Source organism: Hyperoodon ampullatus (genome assembly GCF_949752795.1).
Source record: "Hyperoodon ampullatus genome assembly, chromosome: 11".
Classification (NCBI taxonomy): domain Eukaryota; kingdom Metazoa; phylum Chordata; class Mammalia; order Artiodactyla; family Ziphiidae; genus Hyperoodon; species Hyperoodon ampullatus.
Window position 1 is genome coordinate 11,302,525 of NC_136924.1, and position 24,878 is coordinate 11,327,402.

General features: G+C 33.6%; 1 pseudogene across 1 annotated transcript in view; it reads left to right on the forward strand.

Moving 5' to 3' along the window:
- The first annotated feature begins 289 nt into the window (after positions 1–289).
- Positions 290–24,878, forward strand: part of LOC307059970 — a 160,628-nt pseudogene continuing 136,039 nt past the window's right edge. The window contains exons 1-4 of the transcript in view: positions 290–332; positions 2,825–2,884; positions 4,340–4,437; positions 21,553–21,662. The product of the transcript in view is annotated as an uncharacterized misc_RNA (transcript). The remainder of the gene's footprint in view (positions 333–2,824; positions 2,885–4,339; positions 4,438–21,552; positions 21,663–24,878) is intronic.

A 24,878-nucleotide genomic window follows, 5' to 3' on the forward strand; every position in this document is an offset into this window, starting at 1 on the left:
TGGTTTGGATCATACATTATATGTCAGTTTTAAGGCACAGGTTAAACATTTCTTGTCACCTAAAATCAATATGTTCACAGTTGAAAGACCAGACTGGGACTGTGAAAGGGGCAGGCAGGAGAACAGAACAAAAAAATGTAGTAAACAGACCTGGATCTACTTACATGAAGGGTGCGGCCATAAAATCATTAGACTGTATTGCCACACACTAAGTTTTTTAGGTCTAATTCCATTTGGCTAGCCTCATATCACCAATGACTAAAATATTCTTTGTTGGAAATTTGGCTAAATGACAAGTAGAGAAAACTGTGTTGATAATGGCCGTCAGCCAAGTAAAGCCCATTGTTTGAACAACAACATTAATTTGCAAACATTTCTTTACCAGAATTGGAACACTTACTGATTCAGTGACAGATTAAAAATAGAATATAAAGTTTTAACTCAAGCCTGTTTCTATTAACTTATACTTATGGTTGTTAACACAAAGTTAGGTAAGCAGTATGAAGAGAGCGCTGATATTCCAGATGTGTAAAAGAGAGAGCAATTGGGGTAGTAAGTGTACTAAAAAATAAAGGTTCCATTTTGGAAATGAAATTATCAGCATGTTATATAATTCTATGATATTTTAATTGAAAATACCTAAAAAATATTACCATAAAATAGACATTTTTCACAAAGATAGAAAGTAAACATGTTTTTAAAATAATGTTCTTAAAACAATCTTTGTGGAATTTTTAGACATGATATATTAGATCCTCACGGAACCATACTTATAAAAGGAAGGAGTCCACAGTTTCATGCTCATGCCAGCGTCTCCCTTTCTCTGAATAGGGGATAGCATTGTATAGTGTCAAAGCCTACTTATTACCCAGTGAATAAATTTTTATAATTTATTTTATTTTGTATTTTTATAAGCCTATTAGAGAGTATTAAAGTTCTGTGAAAATATAGATTTTGGTGTTTTATGTCTTATAGTTTTCCTATGGATTCATTTTCATAAGTGTACTCAATTTTGGCTTTCTGATCCAGCTATTGCAACTCTGGGAGATACAGGAATATTTTACAAGATGGTGACGTGTGTGTTCACAAAACAAATGTAGTGGAGAAGTAATTTTGACCATCAAAGAAGTAAATGGACTTTGCTTTGGCAAATAGTTTTTCCTTCCTTTTAAAAAACTATTTATTATGGGAACAAAATCCAAAAATTTACTCTATTTATATCTCTTTCAATTCATGTATTATCTTTTGTCCATATCAAATGCATATATACAATGTACAAGAATTTAATCAAGGTATGTTGTCATTTTTGTTCTTTTTTCAGTATATAATATAAAATAGTATTTATATATATAAAAAGTTTTCCAAATCATTCATTTCATAGTTGGTCTGGAATAACAAAATGTTTTCTGACCATATGCCTAGTACTGGAAATTTAATTTCCACTTGTGTGCTATATAAATGTCACTATAATCAATATCTTTAACATATACATTTTTGTATTTCTTTAATAAAAATTCTTTTGATTGAAATAAATAGATCAAACATAAGAAGAACTATGTATTCTTTAAAATCTTTGGCCAAATACCTGTACATAATTTATAATACTAGTAGCAGCATAGGAGTTTTTGTCTTAGTGCAACTTCACAAGAATTCTTTTAAATTGTTAATTTAGTAGGTTTAAATGGTACCTCAAATTTTGATTAATTTGTAATTTTTTTATTTCTTAGAAGGATAGATAATTTTTTCTAACGTTTGTTTAGTATTTGTATACGTAAGAGTGTGGAGATGGGATGTAGAGTGTGGGAAGAAAAGGCACTCAGACTCTGTTGAAATTAGTAACAGATATATCATTTATTTAATACAACTTGATGATAAGACTAATTTCAAATTGAATGTTGACTATTCAATCAAATCCTTAACGGGAGATAATAGCAGATGTAGCTAAGATTATTTTGTATTTGCAGGAATAAAAATGTTTGACCCTTTCTGTAAAGTAATTGGCAGTCAATGATAAATATATTCAAACAGAATACTCATTGAATCATTACTAAGCCAAAAGATTATTCCTCTATGCGCATTCTCTGAATCCTGATTTTTTAATTAATGCTTTATTAAGATGGAAATTGGAAATAAAATCATTGAAGTGTAGGTGTATATTAGGTGATACAATTATATTTTCTTGAGATATTCTGTTTATTATTAGGCAGATAGTACTTAATGTTAAAATTTTCTTTTCCTCAGTAAAATTATTAATCCGCCAGATCTTTTGTTAAAATTTGACTTACATTTTCAGAGGTTATTATATTTATATGTTGATGAGTGAGACAAAGAAACAAAACTAAGGATATCTACTTTGAATTATCAGTTATATATTAAAAATAAGTAAAAATGTATGTATGACTTTGTGTACATAATTTGAATTTATTATGTGATTGAAGGAGACAAAACAATGTGCATTAAATTATACACACAATCTTAACTTTTGATGAAAAACCATTGCCTTCAGAAATACAATTTTTAACATTTTGAAATATATGACTCACATAATTTCCTGCATCTTATTTTATTAAGAAAATGGTTTATCAAAAATTCAATTGTAAATCTTTTAATATTTGCAAAGGCTTTTAAGTTAATATAAGTAGCTATTTGCATAATGATTATACTTGAGAGAATCATAAATGTTGTTCTCTTTTTTTCACCTTGTTGTGGCTCAGCAGTGGATCAAAAGCAAATTGTGATAATTGTTCAATCAGTTAAAAGTCAAAAAAAATTCAAGGAGGAAAACTCTTTTCACCTTTTTCTAACCATTGTTCTTTTATCACAGAACAATGGGAAGATCTGGCTGTCAACAGATTTTCTGTAATAAATCTTAGCATCGCCAATGGTAACACAGGCAGGCGTTACGCACTTCCTCTTGTGGTACAAAATATGGTACACAACATCAGGTAGGGTATTATTGTGAAAAAATATTTAATTTGAGTCCAATCAAGTCTTTGGGTATTATTTTCAGTTTATGAGAAATAAAGAAGATAGAGGAATAGTTAAGAAAATTCCTCTGTTAGATACTGAATGTCATTGTGTATAATAAAATGTGTATCATTGCATTCGATTTGTTATTGTTATTGTTTTGTATTGCTTTATAAAAAAGTACTGTACAAAACAATTATGACTTTTATTTTTATGGAATTTGAGGTTTGCCTGTGTCATCTCATTTGAAACACACAACAACCTTGGGAGACAGATACAGCTGTGCTCATTTTAAAGATGAATCTGACTCTAGGGCTTCCCTAGTGGCGCAGTGGTTGAGAGTCCGCCTGCCAATGAGGGGGCCATGGGATCATGCCCCGATCCGGGAAGATCCCACATGCCACAGAGAGGCTGGACCTGTGAGCCATGGCCGCTGAGCCTGTGCGTCCGGAGCCTGTGCTCTGCAACGGGAGAGGCCACAGCAGTGAGAGGCCCGCCTACCACACACACACAAAAAAGATGAATATGACTCTGGAAGAGTAACAGTGTTCTACTCCTAAAATATACCGCAGTTATTAAACATAACAACATTCCTGAGGAACTGCTCAAGTAGCTGGGGAGGTGGACAAGTTGCAGTGCTAGGGAGCTCAGTGTTCTAGGGGATAAGTCAGTAGAACTATTTAATTGGCATCAGCTATATGAAACTGCACAGAAATTTTTGAATCATTTAGTTGGTTGGAACATCATCTTTAAGAAGTCATTCATTCATTCAATGAATATGACTGTCAACTATGTACCAGACAGCTTTTGAGGTGTAGAGGAAGCAGCAGTAAATAAAATGCCCCTACCCTCATGGACCTAACATTCTCATGTGGAGGAAACACACCTTAAACTTTTTTTTTAAAAAACACATATAGAATTTCTCAGAAAGTAAATACATTTTATAGAGAAAAATAAAGCTGGGTAACTAAGTGAAGGGATTAATAAAGGGGAAGGCAGAGCAGAGCTATATCATTCAGGTGATTATGGAAATGCTCTCTAATAAGAGACTTCAACTGTGTCTGAAGTAAGTGGGAAGTTGAACTATGAAGATATCTAGAGAGAGACCTGCCCAGACAGAGGGAACAGAAATGGCAAAGGATTAATGCAGACATGAGCTTGACAAGTTGGAGAAATAGCAAGAAGGACTTGTGGCTGGAGTGGAATGAACCAAAGGGCAAATAGAAAGAGAGAATCAGAGAGGCAGCTGATAGCCAGATCGGCACGAGCTTTGGAAGCCATTGTAAGCACTTTAAGTCTGAGTGAGATGGGAAACCAGTGGAAGGTTTTGTCAAAGGACTGATGTGATCTGTTTCATGTTTGGTGCTTTTAGAACATTTCTATTCTGGATTATCGGGTGGCGGTGATGATGGAGGCGTAAAGCAGCAGCAGAGCCTGCCAGAAAGAAAATTCAGTGGCTTGGACGAGATGGTTAGTAGTGGAGGTGCTAAGAAATAGATTCTGGATGTATTTTGAAAGCATAATCTAAAGAAACTTACTAATAGGTTGGCTATGTGAGAGGAAACATGAGAGAAAGAGTTAAGCCAAACCTCTAAGCTTTTGGACTTAGGCACATGGAAGGAAGAAGCTGGCATTTACTGAGATATGGAAGTCTGTGAAGAATCCGGTTTTGGCTGGAGGCATCAGGACAGAGAAGGTCAGGCAGAGAAGGACAATGAATTGCATGATGAATATTATGACAACAGAAACAGACAAAACCATTTGAAGTAAAAATAATTCAGCCTGATTTCATTTTAATAGCTATATGAGTTGTGGCCCTACTATGTAGGTAGAATGTGATAGAAATAGAAAAACAAAACAACAACAACAAAACTCAACCAAAAGCAAAAAACAACAACAAATTGTAGAATTGTGTGCCCTCAAATGAGGGGATGGATGGAATCAAGAAATTTCAAAAGAGTGGCATGAAAATAACTACCAAATGACATTAGTAAATCTTGATAGACATAAGGAAAGGCACAAATGTTTTAAGAGAATGGAAGAAATGCAAATGAAGCGGGCAAAGGAAATAGCAAAAATCTTAGCAGGAGTTCAGACTTCTCTGAGTAAAAACTAAAGGAATTAGGTAACAATGTGGCTTGCACTAGGACACAGACTTCATTTTTTTAAGTTTTAGAGACTTAATTTGTGTGACCAATAATGGGCTCAGCATGTGACTTAAGGTCACAGACAAAAAAAAAAAAAAGTCCTGTGATGTGAACAGAAGTTTTAATGATTTATATGAAATCTCAATGCATTGGCATAGAAATTCTAATTTTCATGGATTGGGATATGTTAAATAAATATTTAGAATAAGTATAGAAATTATAAATTAGCATATAAAATCAAACACAAAATTGGACAATAAAAATAGCTTTTAAAAATGTATCATTTTGTCATGTTCAAAAATATCTAACTTGTTTCCCATGAGAAAACTACATTTTAAAAACTGCTAGAGCTCTATACAATCAAAAAACTATGACTGCACTCTTCCATTTGGAATAGCTGCCATGCCATTTTATACCTGTGGCTAACGTGGTGAACTCCTTTCTCAATTTTATATAGGATCTTCATTATCAACCTGGCCTTGGGGGAATCAGAATATGCTGAAATGAAATTCCTTGAGCTTGGTTCATATCTGAGGTATGGGAAGTGACACAAGTCTGTTGACTGTCACTCAATTAAGGGGTGAGCAAGTGATGTCAGGGTGCACAGGGTGAAGAAGAAAGGGTGTCCACAGACATCTCATTTTGCACATTTACAGTTCACGATTCACATTCCAGTTCAAAAATAAGATGTAATAATCCTACTGTATGATATACAGAGACAGTTTACTGTTTGATAGCAATTAGCTTTAGATGTTAATTTTCTCAGTATATGGCAGCTAGTAATTATTGATTGCTTTGTGGCATCAACTACATACAAGCAATTTTAAAGTAAATGCATCAATATCACTCAACAATGATAAATATCACAGAAACAAAAATTATCTCATTCTTTCTTGCAAATATTTAATCTTCTTTTTTGACCATATATCATGGAAACAAAAATATTTCCAGAATAATTATTTACTTCAGATTAGAAATGACAATGAACTGTTTGAAGAGGAAGTCAAACCCTTAGGTTTACTGCATTAAAATGTGTACTTTTCTCTGGAAAACAGAAGTGGGTCAAGATATATTTTGGAACTCCTATTGCAGCTACATCTTAAATTAAAACTTCCCCCAGAGAAGGAACTTCTTGTCAAAAGGCAGGTCTAGGTGGTCATTTTTGTCTTGTATGATACTCCTACTTACCCTTGACAGGGGAGGATCAGTCCATGATAGAACTATCTGTTAGAGGATGAGGAGTGTACTGTATTTTCCCTTTGGGAATTGCAGAAGAAAAATGAGGTTATACTGTAAGTTGATGCTTGTGACTTCTCAAGTTGAAACTTAATATAAAATCAGACTTGAATTTGCACTCATGGCAAACCTAATTATGGGCAGTAGAAACTATGAGTACGTAGGGTAGACCAGCCATCAGAGAAGGTATGGGAGATGTAGAGAAAGAAAAAGAAAAAAAAAAAAAATGAGAGAGAGAGAACCCAGAGCTGGCTTCATGAAAGTGGAATCTGTTTAATCACACAGGACCCCCAACACAGAAGGGCCCCACTCTTGGTTTAATGCTCTGCTGTCACTTGCTTGAAATTCTTACTTGTTTTTGAGCAAGGGATCCTGATTTTCATTTTGCATTGTACATTGCAAATTATGTAACTGATCCTGCTTGTTCCCTTACAATTTCTTCTCTACAGAGCAGCCAGATTAATCTTTTAAGCCATAAATCAATCATGCATTCCCCTACATAAGATCCTCTATTTTTTGCCTGCCAAACTTTTAGAATAAAACCTATGCTCCAGACTTCTGCCTTAGAGAACCTACATGATATGGCTGCAGCCTGACTGGCCCACCTCTCTGCTGTGCTGCTTACTCTTGCCTCATTGGCCTTCTTTATGCTCCTCCCACAAACCGAACTTTTTCCCTAGGTCTCCGTGCTTTCAAATCTTCAGCTCTCCTCCGGCTCTAGAGCGCAGGCTCAGTAGGGCTTAGTTGCTGCGTGGAATGTGGGATCTTCCCGGACCAGGGCTTGAACCCGTGTTCCCTGCATTGGCAGATGGATTCTTAACCACTGAGCCACTGGGGAAGTCCAACATCACCTCCTCTTGTCATGACACTAGGAGAAATCAGTTCCTCCCTTTTAAGGCCAAGTCTGTCACTGTCCGTGTCTGTGTTAGCTATGATGCCTATCCTTAACTTTTCCATGAATTCATCTTTTCTTGAAATAGCTGGAAATCTAGTTTCTCTCTGTACTAGTCCCTGAAGGTTGCCACAACAAATTATTATTAACTGAATGGCTTAAATGAACAGAACTTTATTTTCTCACGGGCCCAGGTGTCCGAAATCAAGATGTTAACAGGGTTCTCCTGGAGGCTCTGCAGGAGGATTTGTTCCATGCCTCTTTCTGGTGGTTGCCAACAATCTTTGTTGTTCCTAGGCTTGTAGAAGCATCACTCCGATCTCTGCCTCTGTTTTCACATGGTGCTCTCTTCTCCATGTTTCTGTGTGTCCCTTCTAGTTCTTCTGAGGACACCAACCCTTAGATTTGGGGCCTACTCTAATCCAGGATGATTTCATTTTAATTGAATTAATTACATCTTTAAAGATCTTGTTTCCAAATAAAGTCACATTCTGAGGTTCTTGACGGACATGAATTTTTGCACACCGCACAACCGACTGAACTTCCCAGCCGTCCAGCAGCTCCCATGAAGGAAATTCACCTTTCTCATTCCTTCCATTAATGAGGCAAGATGAGGTGGCCAAATATCTCTTTGAGTCAAACAATTACTTATAGATTATCATATTTTGTTTTGTTGCTTTTTTGATAACCCTGTCTGGCATTTTTGACACTCTTCCTTCTCATTGTAACCATATACCAATATCCAAGACACTTCAATTTTGTCAATGTCTTGGTAACTTACCCATTATCTTTCTTTCATCCTCATTTTCTGTCATTAACAACAGAATGTCCAGATTAGTATTGATCAACTATGATTCCAAACTTTTTCCATGTACCTGAATCCACAGATCTCCATTTCCATTATCCCTGTGACTTTCTTTACAGGCTCTGCTTTACATATAAATTGGAGCTTCTTCCAGGATCTTAAACTCAAAAGTCTGACTAGAATCTTCAATCTGGTCATTTTACCTCTTCACTCATATACTATGGTTTCATCTGTAGTATGGCCTTTAGTTTCTCCTTCCCAACCCTAGTACCTCAGTCCTTTTATTTATTTATTTTTCTGACTTTTTAGCCTTTTAAATTCTTGAATCTACCACCAGACAATTGAGGAAGCCTTTGTTTTTCTTATATTACAAGGGTTTGGTTTAAGCAAACATTAAAAATACCATGAAGGTATAAGGATCAAATCATATTAAATAAACAAAAGGTCAAATTTAATTAAATGTTAATTTCTATCTATTTTATCCCTCTGTAATCCTTAAATTCTGATGAAAAGAAAAAAATTCAAATTGTTTTATACAGCTTTTCTATTTCTAAAATAAATATATTTCCAAAATTATTTCTACTTCTAAAAAGTAGAAAACTTCCTTCTAGGAATGAAAATGGTGATCTTAAAAAAATACCAGCACCATAAAGCTTCCCCTCCAAATATATATATATATATATTTCTATGAGTCCCTCACAAATTCTGCCAACATGCTTAATATTCTGCCTTAATTATGCCTAAAATAGGTAGCTGGCTTTAACTTTATAATTCAATAGATTTAAATTGTTCATATTAATATTTTCTGAATAATATATGACAATATATAATAAATCACAATTAAAAAGTTTTAATGTTTAAGTGGATTTTCAACCCCATTTAATTCCTATGCTCTTTTATAGGTTTTCAGAATAAACTGTCTTTTTATTTTACCCAGGTTCATAATTAAGACTGATCTATACAACAATACTACATGTATTAGAATATTTATGACAACAATAATAGTAACTAAAAAAAACAGTGGTAATAATAGCAAAATAACAATAACAATAATTTATTAATACATCCTTCAAGCATGGACTAAGATCTTTATATATCATTAACTCTGCACAAAAAGCCCCACTATAGAATGGCTAATAATTCCCCAATTATACAAATGAGAAAACAGGTACAAGGAAGTTAATTGCTAATGATTACTAATCATTTAAGAACTGAGATTTGAACTCTGTTTTGTCTGACTACAAAGCCTAAGTTCTTAGTCATGATACATCATGACAACCTAAATTTGTACTGATTTTTAATTTATAAAGACAATGTTAAAAATAAGCTTTATGTCATTCTTTTATTAAGTCAGTCATGCCCATATGAAGGTGTGATGTTCAGATCAACTCAGAGAAACAAAGCTCATTCCTCCTTAAAGCAGTCTGCATTAAAAAGCATCCTTACATATGTTCTTATGAAATTTTTGTTTTTGCCACACATGTACAAAAAATCAAACTCATATTTCTTTAGCATTCATCAGACTATTGAGACAATAAAGCTCTGTGGTTATCTTATTCCCACATTTCTTTTTTTTCTTTTTTTTAAAATTTAAACTTAAGCCAGGTATAGTATTACAAATTGCAGCCAACCATCAAGTCTGACAGTTGGAAGGCCCTGCCCCTAAATCCCCTGAGGGGTTCAGGTTTATCTGCTTCTGAAGCCAGGTTCACAGGGATTTGATCACAGCATGGCAGCATGAGTGGGATGATATCTACCTTGATTCAAGTCAGAGTTTATTCCGTCAAAATTGTGTGATTTTAAGCAAGTTACTTAATCTCTCTAATATAATCACTTTTCTCAATTACAAAATCTAATCTAATCTCATCTACTCATATAATCTAGTCAGAATTTTTGTGCAGTTAGCAATAACAGAGATAAGGCACCTAGCACCCTCCTTTGAATACATTACAGAATATTTTTCTCCTCAAATCCCTATTTTAATAATAACAGTGGGACGAGCCTTTTTTTCTTTAATCAATTTACCCCATTGATAATGCAAACCACTTATTAAAAGGCATTCTACCTTATTTGTCTCTTAAACGTCAAGTTGTGGCACAAAATAATTACCTATTAAGTAGAAATGTAGAAATTAAGTAGAAATTAATTAGAATTTGTACCAAACAGGTAAAATAGGATAAAGAGCTGATCGCTACTATTGCACTTCATAAAACACATATTTATTGTTTCATTAATTCCAGTAATTTACTGGCCCATTAAAATCCCAACCTCCAAGCAAAACCTGGAGAAGCGACCTCACCTTATTAAATAGAAAATTATTTCAGAAAATGGCCCTTGTAAATTTCGTGCTTATTAGTTTAGATTGTTTTCAGCTTAGAAGTTTAGAAATAAATGTGATTAAAGGAGAAAACTGAGTTTCAAATTCTGAGACATTTAGGATTTTCACCATAATCCTTGTGAACAATATTTGGCTTGAAAATATGTCCAGTTTTCTTCCCAAATCCTGTCAATCCCAAGGATGATTAGCCTTAAAATTTCATTTTTCCCTTTAGCTACCTGAAAATTTGTGTAAAAAATACCCAACTTTCTTTATAACTGGCATTTCTATGTAATCATTTTATAAAATATAAAAATTGCTTTTCTCTCAAATGAATGAAATTACTTTCCCCCAGATTATCTCAAATATTTTCTTTGGATTTTGTGCCTGGTAAAAATTAATTGATAAAATATTATTCTTTCCAACAATTAGAAATTTTAAATCATTCTTTGTCAGATTTTTCTTTTATGAAATTTGATTATGAGAATGTATCCAACTTTTTAAAAGATTTTTATACAATATTCGTTTTATGAGAAGCAATTTCTATGTATAATTTAACACCCACTTACCTCTCAAAAAAGAATCAAAAGCATTTAGGAGCATCATTAAACTGCTCATCTTCAAATATGACAAATTAGTTTAACATTACCCTTCAGGTTTTCCTTTAAATGACTTTGGAAAAGACCATAAATGTGCATTTTCATCCGAGTGAACTGAGAAAGCAGTGTAAGACTGGCAGTGGGTATAATAAAATCATTTTGTGGACAATTTGACCTCACTGCTGATAAGAAAGAGAAAGTATTTTTCTTTTTTTTTTCTGTCACCAGGACTACAATTTTTTTTAATTTATTCTTTTTTTTACTTCCCTAATTTTGCTGTTCAGGGAGACACTGCTTCTACAATTACATTTTTAAAAATAATTTCTGGAAAATGTACAAGCCTTTCATTGCGTAGCTTTCTGAAAGATAATTCAGTTGCGGACTTGGACCCTGAGAAATTGTCAGATGCTAAAAACTAAGTTTTTCAGTGAAGGGTGAGACCAGGGGTCATTTAATCACTTTTATTCCTTTCCAGAATGAGGGGTCTGGTTGGTACTGGGAGCTTTTCCCTAGAGGGCCCCCATTTAAGAGTAGGCACACGTTCCCAGAGTCCCTGATCTCTTGTCAAATTGTATCCTAGTTATTATCTATCTCTTCTCAGAATCTCCTAAATGAGTCTGTGTGTGGAGAGTATCTTTGCAGATTAAGGGATGCTCTATACTTTTATAAATTGCAATCCTGGACCTGCTAGCTATTCTGCTTTCAGAATAGGTAGTGGACTTATACCTTCATACTCTCAACTCTTTCTTCCCTGGCCACATCCCCTGAAACTGTAAAGTAGGTGAAAGAGAAGTATGGTGGTTGAAAGTGTAGGGGCAACTCAGAGTCCTTCTCAGCCTACCCAGAGGCCTGCTAGCTCCCTTGTTGCAGCCCTGGCCTCACATTCAAGGAGCCCAGGTGCTCTGAGTGGCATAGTATGGAAACCATTGTACATGTTCTTCTGCCGTTTTCTATTTATTTTGTAATCCCTTCAAAACTTATTTCAGACACATACATGGAATCCACTCTCCTTCTCCAGGAAATGTTATTTTATGAGAGCAAAGTTTGCAGCTAACACAGAAGAGAAAAAATTCTAATATGAAATAGGTATAATAGAAATATACTCGTCCTTTTTCCTAAAATTTCTCTACCATCATTGAAACGATTCATTCATGGGTTCTAATAATTTTGATTATGTATGTAACACTGGACTTAGGTCTTTATTCTGGCTGAATGATTTGAATAAATAAAAACTTTCAGTGGCATGTAAGTTGTCACACTTCATGCACATATGATCAATGTTGTATGAATCTATAATGTAGGAAGGTGCATATAATGTAGGAATGTAACTGTGAACTCTGTAGGGTAGTAGTTAAGAGGGTATGCACTGGAGATCAATTTTCTGCTTTAAATACTTGGGAAAATTGTTTAACCTCTCTGTAATCACTCTCCTCATCTATTAAAAAAAAGACAATAATATTACTCATTTAAGATAATTATTAGGCAGACACAAATAAGATATTACTTGTAATTCAGTTAGTCTTCTTCTGGAATGTATCAAAGGCTCTATAAATATTTGGTAATAGTATTATGAACAAGCATGGAAGATTTTGGGTGTAATGAAGGCTGAATAATGAAAGGTTTTCTTTGAAGATTGTTTCTGAAGAAGCAAATATAGTTGAGAAAGAAAATTGATACATAATTATTAAATATGTAAGAAGCATTGGGCTTCTGTCTACTGTATGGTTGTGTTCATTTTCCATCCATGTGTGACCACAGAGAAGTAATATTCAATCCTGGTTTAGTGCACAATAGAGAAGGAAAAACAATCCAATACTGTTAAACTCTGAAAACTGAGATTAAGTTTCCAGTTTCGTTCAGTTTCCAGGAATAAGAAAAACAAATTGTATTTTAATGGGCAATTGATTGCTGAAGTTGGAGGTTTCCTTTAAGTGAAAAAACACTTTGTTGAATTACTTCTCTCTTCTAAGACTTCATTAAAAGTAGTAAAAGTGTACCAAATCATTCACTGTCTAGTATTTCAGAGTTTGATATTTCATCACAGCTAGCTTGCCCTCATATTATCTCCTTATTTCTCATGTCATTACCTTTGAAGAAAGATCAACTGACAATCTAATGCCTTAAGTTTTTTGTCTAAGATATATTGAGTTCCTTGCTCAATAATCATTTCTAATATTTTATTCACTTGCTAAAAACATGATCCTTTTATTTTACTGTCCATGGAGAGGAGAGGAATGGTTTGCTGTCCTCGGTGAATGCACAAAACCCTTCTACTCTACCCATTTGCACAGCCCCATACCAACCTTACTCACAGTAACCCCTGTGTGTTCCATGTTGTGATCCAAGGCCTATCCTCTTATACCTATGGGGGCCTACACAGCTCCACAGCCTATTTCTACCAAAGTTACCTGCAGTACCACTGGTAGTACAAAACTTAGGAGTCTCCAAAAACCGTAGAGCATATGGTAAGAGACCAAAGTCAGGACCGCTTGGGCCTATCCACCTGTCTCATAGCTAGCTGGACAGCTGCCTGGTGATGCCGCCTCCCTTGACTCCCCCAGCCCTCCTTCCTCCTGGTCAGCCCTGCTGCCACCTCTGGTGGGCACATCTTCACCAAATCCTCTGATTTCCATAAGGGATTACTATGGATATATCTGCATAGATACCTTTTTTTCAAAACAGTGGGATATAGATTAATGGATTGGGTGCTATATAATTCAGCGACCTGATCTAATGTTCAAAATTAAGTTCTTCTTATTATTTAACAGCTATACTCAATCATTTTGCATTCCAGTTTGGCCCAATACTAAGCTATAGAATATAGATTTATATTTTTTAAATACGTACTGTTTATAGCATTGGCAAGATATATAGTATACCACTGATAGCACCCAGGTGATTTTCAATAAATACATTTATATGTCTAAAAATATTAAGCAAGATCATGTAGTATTGTTCAACGTATTTGATATGTTCAGTAATCCACAGTTTGGAGATGTAAAACAATAACAACTACATATTCTCTGGGTCAGAAATTCTGTCAGGCAAAATTGAGGTGACTTCTTTCTGTTTTTCAATGTCTTGAATCTTAGCCAGGAGGATTGAATAGCTGGGGGCAATGAAGATTTATGCCGGGTTCTGAAGATTTAAGCAGAGTTCAGCTTGGATTGTCAACCAGAGCCCCTCCATGTGGGCTCTCCATATGGCTTGGGCTCCCGGCAGTGTGGTGGCTGGTTTCCAGGAGGGGGGTGTCTCAAAAAGAAGTATCTGGAGAGTGAGTACACCAGATGATCCAGGAAGAAGCTGCATGGTCCTTTGTGACTTAGCCTTGGAAGTAGTTTATTGGTCAGTACAAACCTGCCTCTATTCAAGGGGAAGGGATAGAGACAGAACCTCTTAAAGGTAGGAATATCAACAAATTTGCACACTTTTTTTTTTTAAAGTTCCACAATGTGAACCCTGGCTACAATATATGTATATTCTTCTTAAGTGAAAAATACATTCATTGTCTCCAAAGACCCACCCAAAACTTCATTTTATTTTAGCATCAGGCTCAGGCTTGATCTTATCAATTAAACTAGATCGAGGAGTAGAAAAAACACCTCAGGATCAATTCCTTGGCACATTATTATTATTTTTTTGGTCAGTTTGAAGACCTATTAGCTACCCCCAAAACACCCAATAAATGTGGTTGAATAGGCACAGTATAGTTGTAATAGAGACTTCCATTCAAAAAAAAGGGAAAAGAGTGGCACTCAGCAAACATGGATCCATAGCATTTCTGAAATTCAGTGAGGTACCTGTGTCATTTCCTTAATTATAGCCCAATGATGTTCTCTAGGACTGATTCCCCACAGGTCTTGACTGAATCTCCTGGAATCTTCTTTCTTCTAAGTCATTTCTCCTTGCCCTTTGATTTTAGCTGTGTAGTTTTCTTAATCGGCTCCTACATATAGAAGTTGAGGAGTCCAAATGCCTCTTTTCATTTTGTACTGCTCCTAAACTTTTCAACCCAAGCTAGTATGTAATTCCTTTATAGATTTTGTGAGCTTTAGTATTCATCAATTTGTAATCCACCACATCAGACAAAAGCCGTTCCCACAAATCTCCTTGAGATGAGTCCTTCTCTACCTTGGGTTTCTTGTGCAGCTCTGCTACACTATACTCACTATAATTCTTAGAAGTTTCATTGCTTAACATAGAGACTCTGTGAGGCACATCCTCAGTATTCTTAAAAGGCCTTCTGTCTGCCTGAATGAATTTATGAAGTTCTACGTGAAACCATCCTAAAGTCTTAACAAAGCCTTCAGAGTCATATCCTTGGTTGTATCTTCACCCAGAGATTAGTGTATGAGAAATATCTTTATTTTGAACCCCCAAACTCCTGGTTCTTTTACATTTTCTTTAAATTCTGTTTGAAAAAAAATTGAATAATTCATTGTTTAGTCTACCTCTCTATATCCATGCCTTATAATACAGTGTCTGAGTCTGCTTGGGCTGCCATAACAAAATACCATAGACTACTTAGCTTAAACAACAGAAATTTATTTTCTCACAGTTTTGGAGGCTGGAAGTCCCAGATCAAGGTCTGGCAAGGTTTGCTTTCTGGGGGGTACCCTTTTCCTGGTTCGTAGATAGCACCTTTGTTCTCATATCTCCTTTCCTCTGAGTGCATGCAGAGGAGGAAATGGAGAGGGATAGGGGGAAGGGGAGAGGGAAGGAGAGAGAGAGGTTGAGAGAGTGAGAGATTGTCTTGTAAGGCCACCAACCCTGTAGTATTATAGTCTCACTCTTAGAAACTCATCTAATAAATTACCTCCTAAAGGCCCTATCTTCAAACATAATCACATTGGGGGTTAAGGCTTCAACCTATAAATTTTGGGAAGACAGAATTCAGTCTACAGTTTATAATTCAAAGAAACCATTTGTCACTGTTGACAATCTGCCAATAATCCCTTCAGCCAGATCCATTACTTTAAGATCTATTTTCTTAGGTATATTTTCTATTTTCCATGACACTGTAGAATCATGCCAAGAAGTATGCGTCATCCCCTCACTTCCTTCAGGTCTTTACTCAAATGTGTTACTTTTACTAGAATATAAGGTCCAAGAGAATGTTATATGTTTCTGTTTACTTTTGAGCCCTTAGGATAACACCTAACATAATAGATGGTAAATATATATTGAATGAATTAATCTCTAATTCCCACACTAATCATTTCTTATTATTTTTCCTACTTTTATCCATAAGCCCCACTTAACATAAACTTGAGAGTCTGAATGTGAGAGAATAGGAAATTAAAAATAGGTGATAGGGAATAAGGAACACAAATCAACCAAAAGGATTTCATTAAGTTAAAATTTCCTCTACCAAATCATATTTCTACTACTGACTTATAGATCTAACTCAAACACTGAACTTTTTTCCACATAATAGTCTCAAAACTATAAGCTTGATTTGTATCTTATACTAAATGATTAAATATTTGTGAAATGTGGTTGACTAAAGAGGTTTGATACAAAGTTTAAATGTTACCAAATTAAAGCATGGCCTTGTTTGAGCTTTGAGTTAAAATGATACATTGTAAAAATTCATGATTAATCAAAATTGAGCCAAATTCATAAATCGAGTTAGGGAAGTCCTCACTTTGGTTTATAACAAATAAGAAAGTATACAGTTTATATTTCTTCTTTCACATCTGTAGTCCTAACATTACTGCCATGTGCAAAATATACATACACAACCTTTACAAAAGTCCACTGTTCTGTTTTCCTTGAGGGCATCCTAGTTCTGGAGTTGAAGAATGCCATTCTCTGCTAAGCTTAATGCTGAAATATTTAAGATTCTGTGACTCAATTCAAGATTGAATCAATTCATGACTTACAGGTTGTGGAGAACATCACTAGAAACAAAGGACTGATGGCTTTTTACAGTGAATACTTTTTTTGATATCTCCCTAGTGCATTTAATTTTATTTTCATTGGAATTCCATATAATAATGAAAGAAAGAGAAGATATGCTTATCTTGGAAGGAATACACAGTAGAGCATTCTAATCAATTGTGTTTTTAAAAAGTTCTTTGGTTTTATTTTTGTTTGTTTTTTGTATCTTAAAGGTAACAAATTCCATGTAATTAGAATATAAATAATGCCATTTTGACTAATCATATAAATTGTTGCAAAAATTGCTAAAATTGATTAATAGAGTGATTAAATATAATAGCTCATCACTGATTCAAAATCACACTCTCTAAATTAAGCTTGATGGGATTTTATGGCTTAGCAGATAGATAATTATCCTCAAGTATCTCTTTCTAATACATTATGTATTCAAAACTTGTGTCAGTGGGTAATAACCAGAAATTACCATTTCAATAATTGCTGTCTTAGATCAGAGTAATCAGCCATATCATTGTGAAAGTTCAGCTTTTCTTTGTGAGTTACCTGAGTTGTAGGGATGTCAGGTGCCTGGGGATTATGTGATACTTTCCAGTTCAGTTCATATTCTCTTAACGAAGGTGAATGAAGTCATGTTGCTGGTCATACATTCCATTTACAGTTTTCACTACTAAAATGTAGAATTTTAACTTTTCTAACATTTATTTCCAGATTTTTCATATTTGAAATGATTTTTAAAGTAACAAACACTTCAATAAGAAATGTAAAGATTTTCTATTTTTTATTGAAATGAAGACATGAAAATCTGTTCTTAGAGTATAAGTGCTGAGTCAGCCACTTATCCCAAAAGCTAATAGTCACTAAGCTCCAAGACAGAGAAGCAGCTATTATAATGATATGGATCTTCCCTCATTCTCTGAACCGCTCTTTCTGACTTTTGAAAGCGCTACCACACATTTTATCAATTCAGTGTTATCTAGTTTATTCTTGTGAAAGAATTGCATTTCCCTATTTATGGAATTTTAGCTTCTTGAAGACAAAATCCATTTCTTATTTTTCTTATACATGTTTTTGTGCACCCATAATCTCTCTCTTTCTCTGCACTTATAATCAAATGGTGAAACATTTAAAGAAAAATTTCTTATTGTAACATGTCCATATTATTATTTACATTATTACTTATTCTGATTACCTATTAGACTTATATATTTCTTTATTTATAGTAATGCTTTGTCTTCTGACAGAATGAGGAATACACTCTGATGGAGCAATGGGCAGATAAATCACCAGAACAGATAGACAACTGCATGATTATTGGTGATGATTTCTGTTATTTATATTTAAAAGTTAGATAGTATATATTGCATGCTGTTCAGTTTCATCAAATTACACCTATCTGGTTTATTTCTATTTTAAATGCTAAAAATAGTTGAAAGGTAAATGTTTTCATAGAATCATAATGCTAAAAATGGACCTCAACAGTTTAACATTTTCCTTTGCATTCAAATGGATTTTATCTAAGACACTCCAAATAGTTACACACTAACAGATATTATATGTAAACATATTTATATGTATGTATTTATATAAATATATATTTTTAAAGCACAGTATTTTATAATTCTTTATAACTAATCAAAATACATTAAAATTTATTCCTATGCCAATGGAAATTCTTATACATTACTCAAAGGAGCCAAAATTAATTTAATGGCTATTATCTTGTGGACATGATGGTAGAATGACAAGTTATATTGCTCCAAGGTTAAAATATCTTATAGTAATTACAAAAAACCCCCCACAACCCTTTAAAATGCAGACAGCAGAATATTTACATGTGAAAATAACAATGATTTCATAATAATTTCCCTTAAAAACTGAGTTTTATCCATACTATTTTACTACAAGGTAGCAACTTTTTTGCTGAAATAATCTTGCTATAACATAGTTTACTATTTTATGAATATTACATGACCCTGAAAAATTTACCAACTTTCTCAAACATATTTTTTAATCTACAAAATGGGAATAGTAAAGATCCAATTTGGAATTCTTAGTAATGCTGACAACCAAATAATTCCAATTCTCTTCCATGACACATGATGGGATTGTACTTCCCTGTCCCCTGGCATTTAGCTGGGAGTTATGTCTTGCTTTGGTCAATAAGTAGAAGTGATGTTTGACACTTCCATGTAAAAGCTTTAAGAGCTTGTGTGTCAACTGCCACACTCAATGTTCCAGGTAGTGTCTCCTCCGTCAGTCTGGTTTTAAGTGTCAGGGTAATGTCAACAGAGCCCCTAACTAAACAGTAGCATACATGTATCAATACAAAGAGCAAGAAATAATTTTTTGTTGGTTTAAACCACTAAGATTTGGGGATTACTAATTAATGCAGTATAATCTAGTCAAAGTATGAGATAATACATAATACAAAATGTAGACCATAAGTTTCAGTACAGGTATTATTAGTAATATTAATATAAAAGTTTCATATATGATCAATATAGGTCAAGTAAAATGTAAACACTAACTAGTTAGAACACATAAAACCTAAGTACTGAGGATTGAGTATATTCCCTGATACTAAATGTAATAAGGGAGAATGATTTATTTTCTTTCATCATTCGTGCTGAATCTTTCCCAATAATGGTTAATATAATTATTATGAAATTATAGTTTATACGGGGAAAGCTTCAGTGTTTTGAGAGGGTATTATATGTAAAGATAGTGATACTTAAGAGAATATAGAAAGCAGAATTATTGAAAAGGCAATACATATATTTGTTTACTCTCTCAACAATTCATTAAAATCATAACTCTAGCATCTAGAATAACCTCTGGTTTATATAAATTTGTTGAATGAATGAATGAATTTGATAATTCATACCAAAATGTTATTGTTTTATCATCACTTTCAACTTTATATGTGTGTTTTTTTAGTGGAATTCTGTATTTAATTTTTTTTCTCTATAGGAGGGCTATACCTTCTGTAGATATTAAAAATATATCTTCCTTGATTGTGCATATTCCTCAGATCTTTATCTAGCTATATGATCACATCCCCAAATTCTTATCATTGAAAACTGCAAATGCATTTGTAGCCTGTCCATTCAGGTAATACACTTTCATTACTCCTGAAATAGTTCTTTTCATATAGGAATTGTAGAAGGTAGTAAGAAGAGTAACTTAGGAAAGCTAATCTCATAACACAGAATTAATTATAATAGATTAAACTCGGCAACAATTTGGGCAGAGGTATAAATACAAATAGTTAAACCACAAAATTGTCATCTTTAATCACCAATATGTCTCTAGTAAGAGTTTGAGAAAATAAAAATATAAATATCATCTTTGAGATGAGAAAAGTGTTTTCTCTTATCTCAGTTGCAAGTAAATAGTAACTGAAATTAATACATCAAGGAAAAGAAATATGAGCTAATTTTCTGGAGTTATGGGTTAAATACCAGAATTAATTAACAACAATAACAACAACCTGAAATCATTAGAAGAGATTATTTGAGGAGAGTGAAAGAATAAAATTGAAAATTATTACTTTCCACCATAAGGTCTTCTGTTTTACTTGATTTGATAACATGTGCAAGTGTTGTTTCGATCTAACTCTCTACTTGACATCTCCATCTGGTTGTCTCAAATGTATCTCAAGTGAAAGACATCCAAACATGAATTCACAGTCTCCATCTTCTTCCACTGTCTCTTATATCAGTTAATGGTATGGATCCATTTATCTAATCATCCTAGACACTTTCCTCTCCCTCATCCTCTTTGTCCCATTTCTCACTAAGCACTATCAATTTTGATCTCTTAAGTATCCCTTGAATATATAGGCTTGTCTTTTTCTCCATGGTTGCCTTTAAGCTCTAGTCTTTTCTGCAATAGTGCAGTAGCTTCTTAATGGTGCTCCCTAAATCTACTGTGAGCTCTCTCATCAGATCTTGAGTGATATTTTCAAACTGCAAATGTGATTGTGTTTCATATTCTTGGTTAAAACACACTGATTACTTCCAATTGCTCTTAAGGTACAGAACAACTCCTCCTTAAAAGATCTAGGAGGCTGTGCATAGTGAAACCATAGCACCCTCTTATACCACCACATACTTCACTCTTGGTGCTCTTGTCCACTTTAACTTTTTAGTATTTTTTTATTTCTTATTTTTGCTCTTATTTCTTTTTTTTTTTGAGTTTTTTTAAAAAGAATTGAAGTATAGTTGATTTACAAAGTTGTGTTAGTTTCAGGTGTACAGCAAAATGATTCAGTTATACATATATATCAATATATATTCTTTTTCAGATTATTTTCCATTATCGGTTATTATAAGATATTGAATATAGTTCCCTGTGCTACACCGTAAGTCCTGTTGTTTATATTTTACATATATAGTAGTGTGTATCTGTTAATCCAAAGTCTTTACCTTTTTAAAACTCACATAGTCCATCTATTCACAGAACTACATAAATTTCTGCTCACTATTACAAGTACAGCAATTAATATAGTGACTGGGCAAATTGTAGAAAATCAAAAGTATTTGTTATGAATTAATATATGACCCACTGGTCACTTACTCCAGCAATAATGGAAACTTTCTCAGTCTTTTTAGCAATATTCCTCCAAGTTTTTCGCTACTTTATTTCTTGTTGGACCCTTGTTTCTATTCTTAATTGCTCTTGGACAGTTTCATACAATGCTGAGACAACAGATTACTCTAACTGTAAATGAACTGCACCCTGGAAAGACTTCTGCTACTTGGGATTTGCTAGACCCTTATGGATTTAAGAAGGAGAAGTAATTTCTTCCTTATTTAGTGCTGACCATAATTTTTCTTTAATGTTTTTATTTTTGGTCATTTTCTCTGTGTTATATATTCCTTACAGAATAAATAGATACCTATCTCCTGTAAATATATTTAGCCAATTAAACTAATTTTAATATTTTTATTTTCCAGGTAATTATATGTAGGCTATTATGTTTCCATAGAGAGAAACTTTCACATTCACCTGCAAACTGTAATTGATGTCATTGCCAAAAACAGAATTATGTTCTAAGAACTAAGAATCTACTGTTTTGTAAATTCTGAAATAAATAAAGCACAAGTTTAAAGACAGAATAAGTGATTAATGACATTTTGCTTAATGGAATAAAATTGCATCTTGCTTGAAGAGGAAAAACAAATAGAAGTCAACTTTAGTGATACTTGTGGGCTTGGCTTTGTTTTGGAACTATTATGGTGCAGGAAACCTTAAGTATCCTAAATAAGAGGTGGGCGAAGAACTTACGAGCTTATACAATTACCTTCTCTATTTTCAGGTGTGAAAAACAAGCACAGTGTAAACAGATTTTTAATTGTCCAAGATAGTAGTATACTTGTCTGTTTTTAAAAATTATATTCTTCCTGACTACTCTATATTGCTGCCCCACATCAAGGTTAATTCATTAAAAAAAAGCAGACTTAACATTTTCTATGTGTTATCAATTGGCAATCAATCTTTCTAATTCTGAGGCCAACTTATGGATTAATTTTGATTAAATAAAATTGTTCCCAGGAGAGAATTGTAGAAATAAAACTAAAGTATGTTATGTCAAGATTTTCTGTTAAGTTTCAAACTGAATGAATTACTAAAGAAATGACAAGGTTTCCTTAGTTTAACAGATGTGGTATTTTGACTTGGATAGGAGAAAAAGATTGAAGAGACAGAGATAAATTTCCACTTTCTCCTGACTTCATCAAAGTGCAGTAGAGTTTGACAAGCTCTTTTCTTTTACTAACTCCCACATCCCATAAATCTGAGCTGAGAATTCTGAATAAATGTCAAAATGCAGCTTGTCACTTAGTTTTTCTTGCGTGAACGATCCAATGAAGCATTTTCCAAACTAAAGAAAAATGCTATAATCCAGTTATAATTAAGAGGCAATTACATCATGGAGATAGTTCCAAAATGACTGCTAGAACCTATTATCTGTGTTGCTTTAATTCTCTGGAGATTCCAGGATTTACTATGCAGACAGATATCATTCCTTGAACTATCACTGAAAGTTACATTTTTATGACAGAGGCTCAATGTTGTTCATGTATGTGATACTTCTTTGTTGCTTCTTTCTTTTAGAAAGATGCTAAGATAAAACAACCTAAAGATTAATATACAACTCTCTAGCTATATATAAAAATCATATTTCACTGGCATGCACTGACTTTACATCTAATCAAATAAAATGTCCTGTATTTGGTCTACTTGTTAAGAATTAAATACAGAAATACTTTTATTGCAATTATTTTTGGTTAATGGACGGAATTATAAGTGAGACAAAGGTAGATGGCTAGTTAGATGTCTGTTGTATTTCATTTATTCTTCGATAGGTTGGATTATGGAAGTGTAATTTCATTTATCTTGAAGCATGAAAATCCATGTAACTTAAAATAGATGACACCTTCCTCCCTAGAAAATTTGAACTGATCCTTCATGGCATTTACCTTTCCTTCACAGAGAGCTATAAAATATCTGACAGATGCACACAATTTTAGTGTGAATTTGTTTGTTTGTTTTAGCTATCACATTATTATTTACTATATTCCTCACACTATACACACTTGTGACATTAATTTTGTAGCTAAAATTTTGTATCTTTTAATATCCGTCACCTATTTCTCTCATCTCCACATGCTCATCCCCTCTGGTGACCACCTGTTTATTCTCTGTATCTATGACACTGTTTCTGCTTTGTTATGTTTGTTCTTTGTTTTATTTTTTAGATTCCACAGATAAATGAAATCATACAGTATTTGTCTTTCTCTGTCTGACTTATTTCACTTAGCATAATACCCTGTAGGCCATTCCATGTTGTTGCAAATGGCAAGATTTTATTCTCTTTTGTGGCTGAGTAATATTACATTATATATACACACACAAACACACACCACATCTTTTATCAATTCATCTATTGATGGGCACTTAGGTTGGTTCCATATCTTGGCTATTGTAATGCTGCAATGAGCATAGGGGTGCATGTATTTTTTGAATTATTGTTTTTGTTTTCTTTGATAAATACTCAGGAGTGAAATTGCTGGATATTACAGTAATTCTATTTTTAATTTTTTGAGAACCTCCATACTGTTTTCCATAGCGGCTGCACCAATTTATATTCCCATCAACAGTGCATGAGGGTTCCCTTTTCTCCACATCTTCACCAATGTGTGTTATTTGTTATCTATTTGATGATAGCCATTCTAACAGGTATGAGGTGATATCTCATTGTGGTTTTGATTTGCATTTCCCTGACAGTGCTGTTGAACATCTTTTCATGTGCCTGTTGTCCATCTCTATGTCTTCTTTGGAAAAATGTCTATTCAGGTACTTTGCCCATTTTTAAATTATTTTTGTTGTTGTTGAGTTGTATGATTCTTTGTATATTTTGAATATATCATTTGTAAATATCTTCTTCTATTCAGTAGGTGGTCTTTTCATTTTGTTGATAGTTTCCTTTGCTATGCAAAATCTTTTTAGTTTGATTGAGTCCCATTTGTTTAATTTTGCTTTTTTTCCCCTTGCCCAAGGAGAAATCTCCAAAAAGTATTGTTAAAACTGATGTCAAGGAACATACTGACTGTTTTCCTCTAGAAGTTATGTCAGTCTTACATTTAAGTCTTTAATCCATTTTGAGTTTATTTTTGTATATGGTGTGAAAGTAGTTTAGTTTGATTTTTTGCATGTAGCTGTTCAGTTTTCCCAACACCATTTATTGAAGAGGCTGTCTTTTCCCCATTCTATATTCTTGCCTCCTTTGTTGTAGATTGATTGACTGTATAAGTATGGGCTTATTTCTGGGTTGTCTATTCTGTACCATTGATCTGTTTCTCTATTTTTGCGCTGGTACCATACTGTTTTGATTACTGTAGCTTTATAGTATAACTTGAAATCAGGGAGCATGATACCTCCTCTTGTTCTTCTTTCTCAAGATTGTTTTGGCTATTTGGGGTCTTTTGTGTTTCCATACAAATTTTAGAAT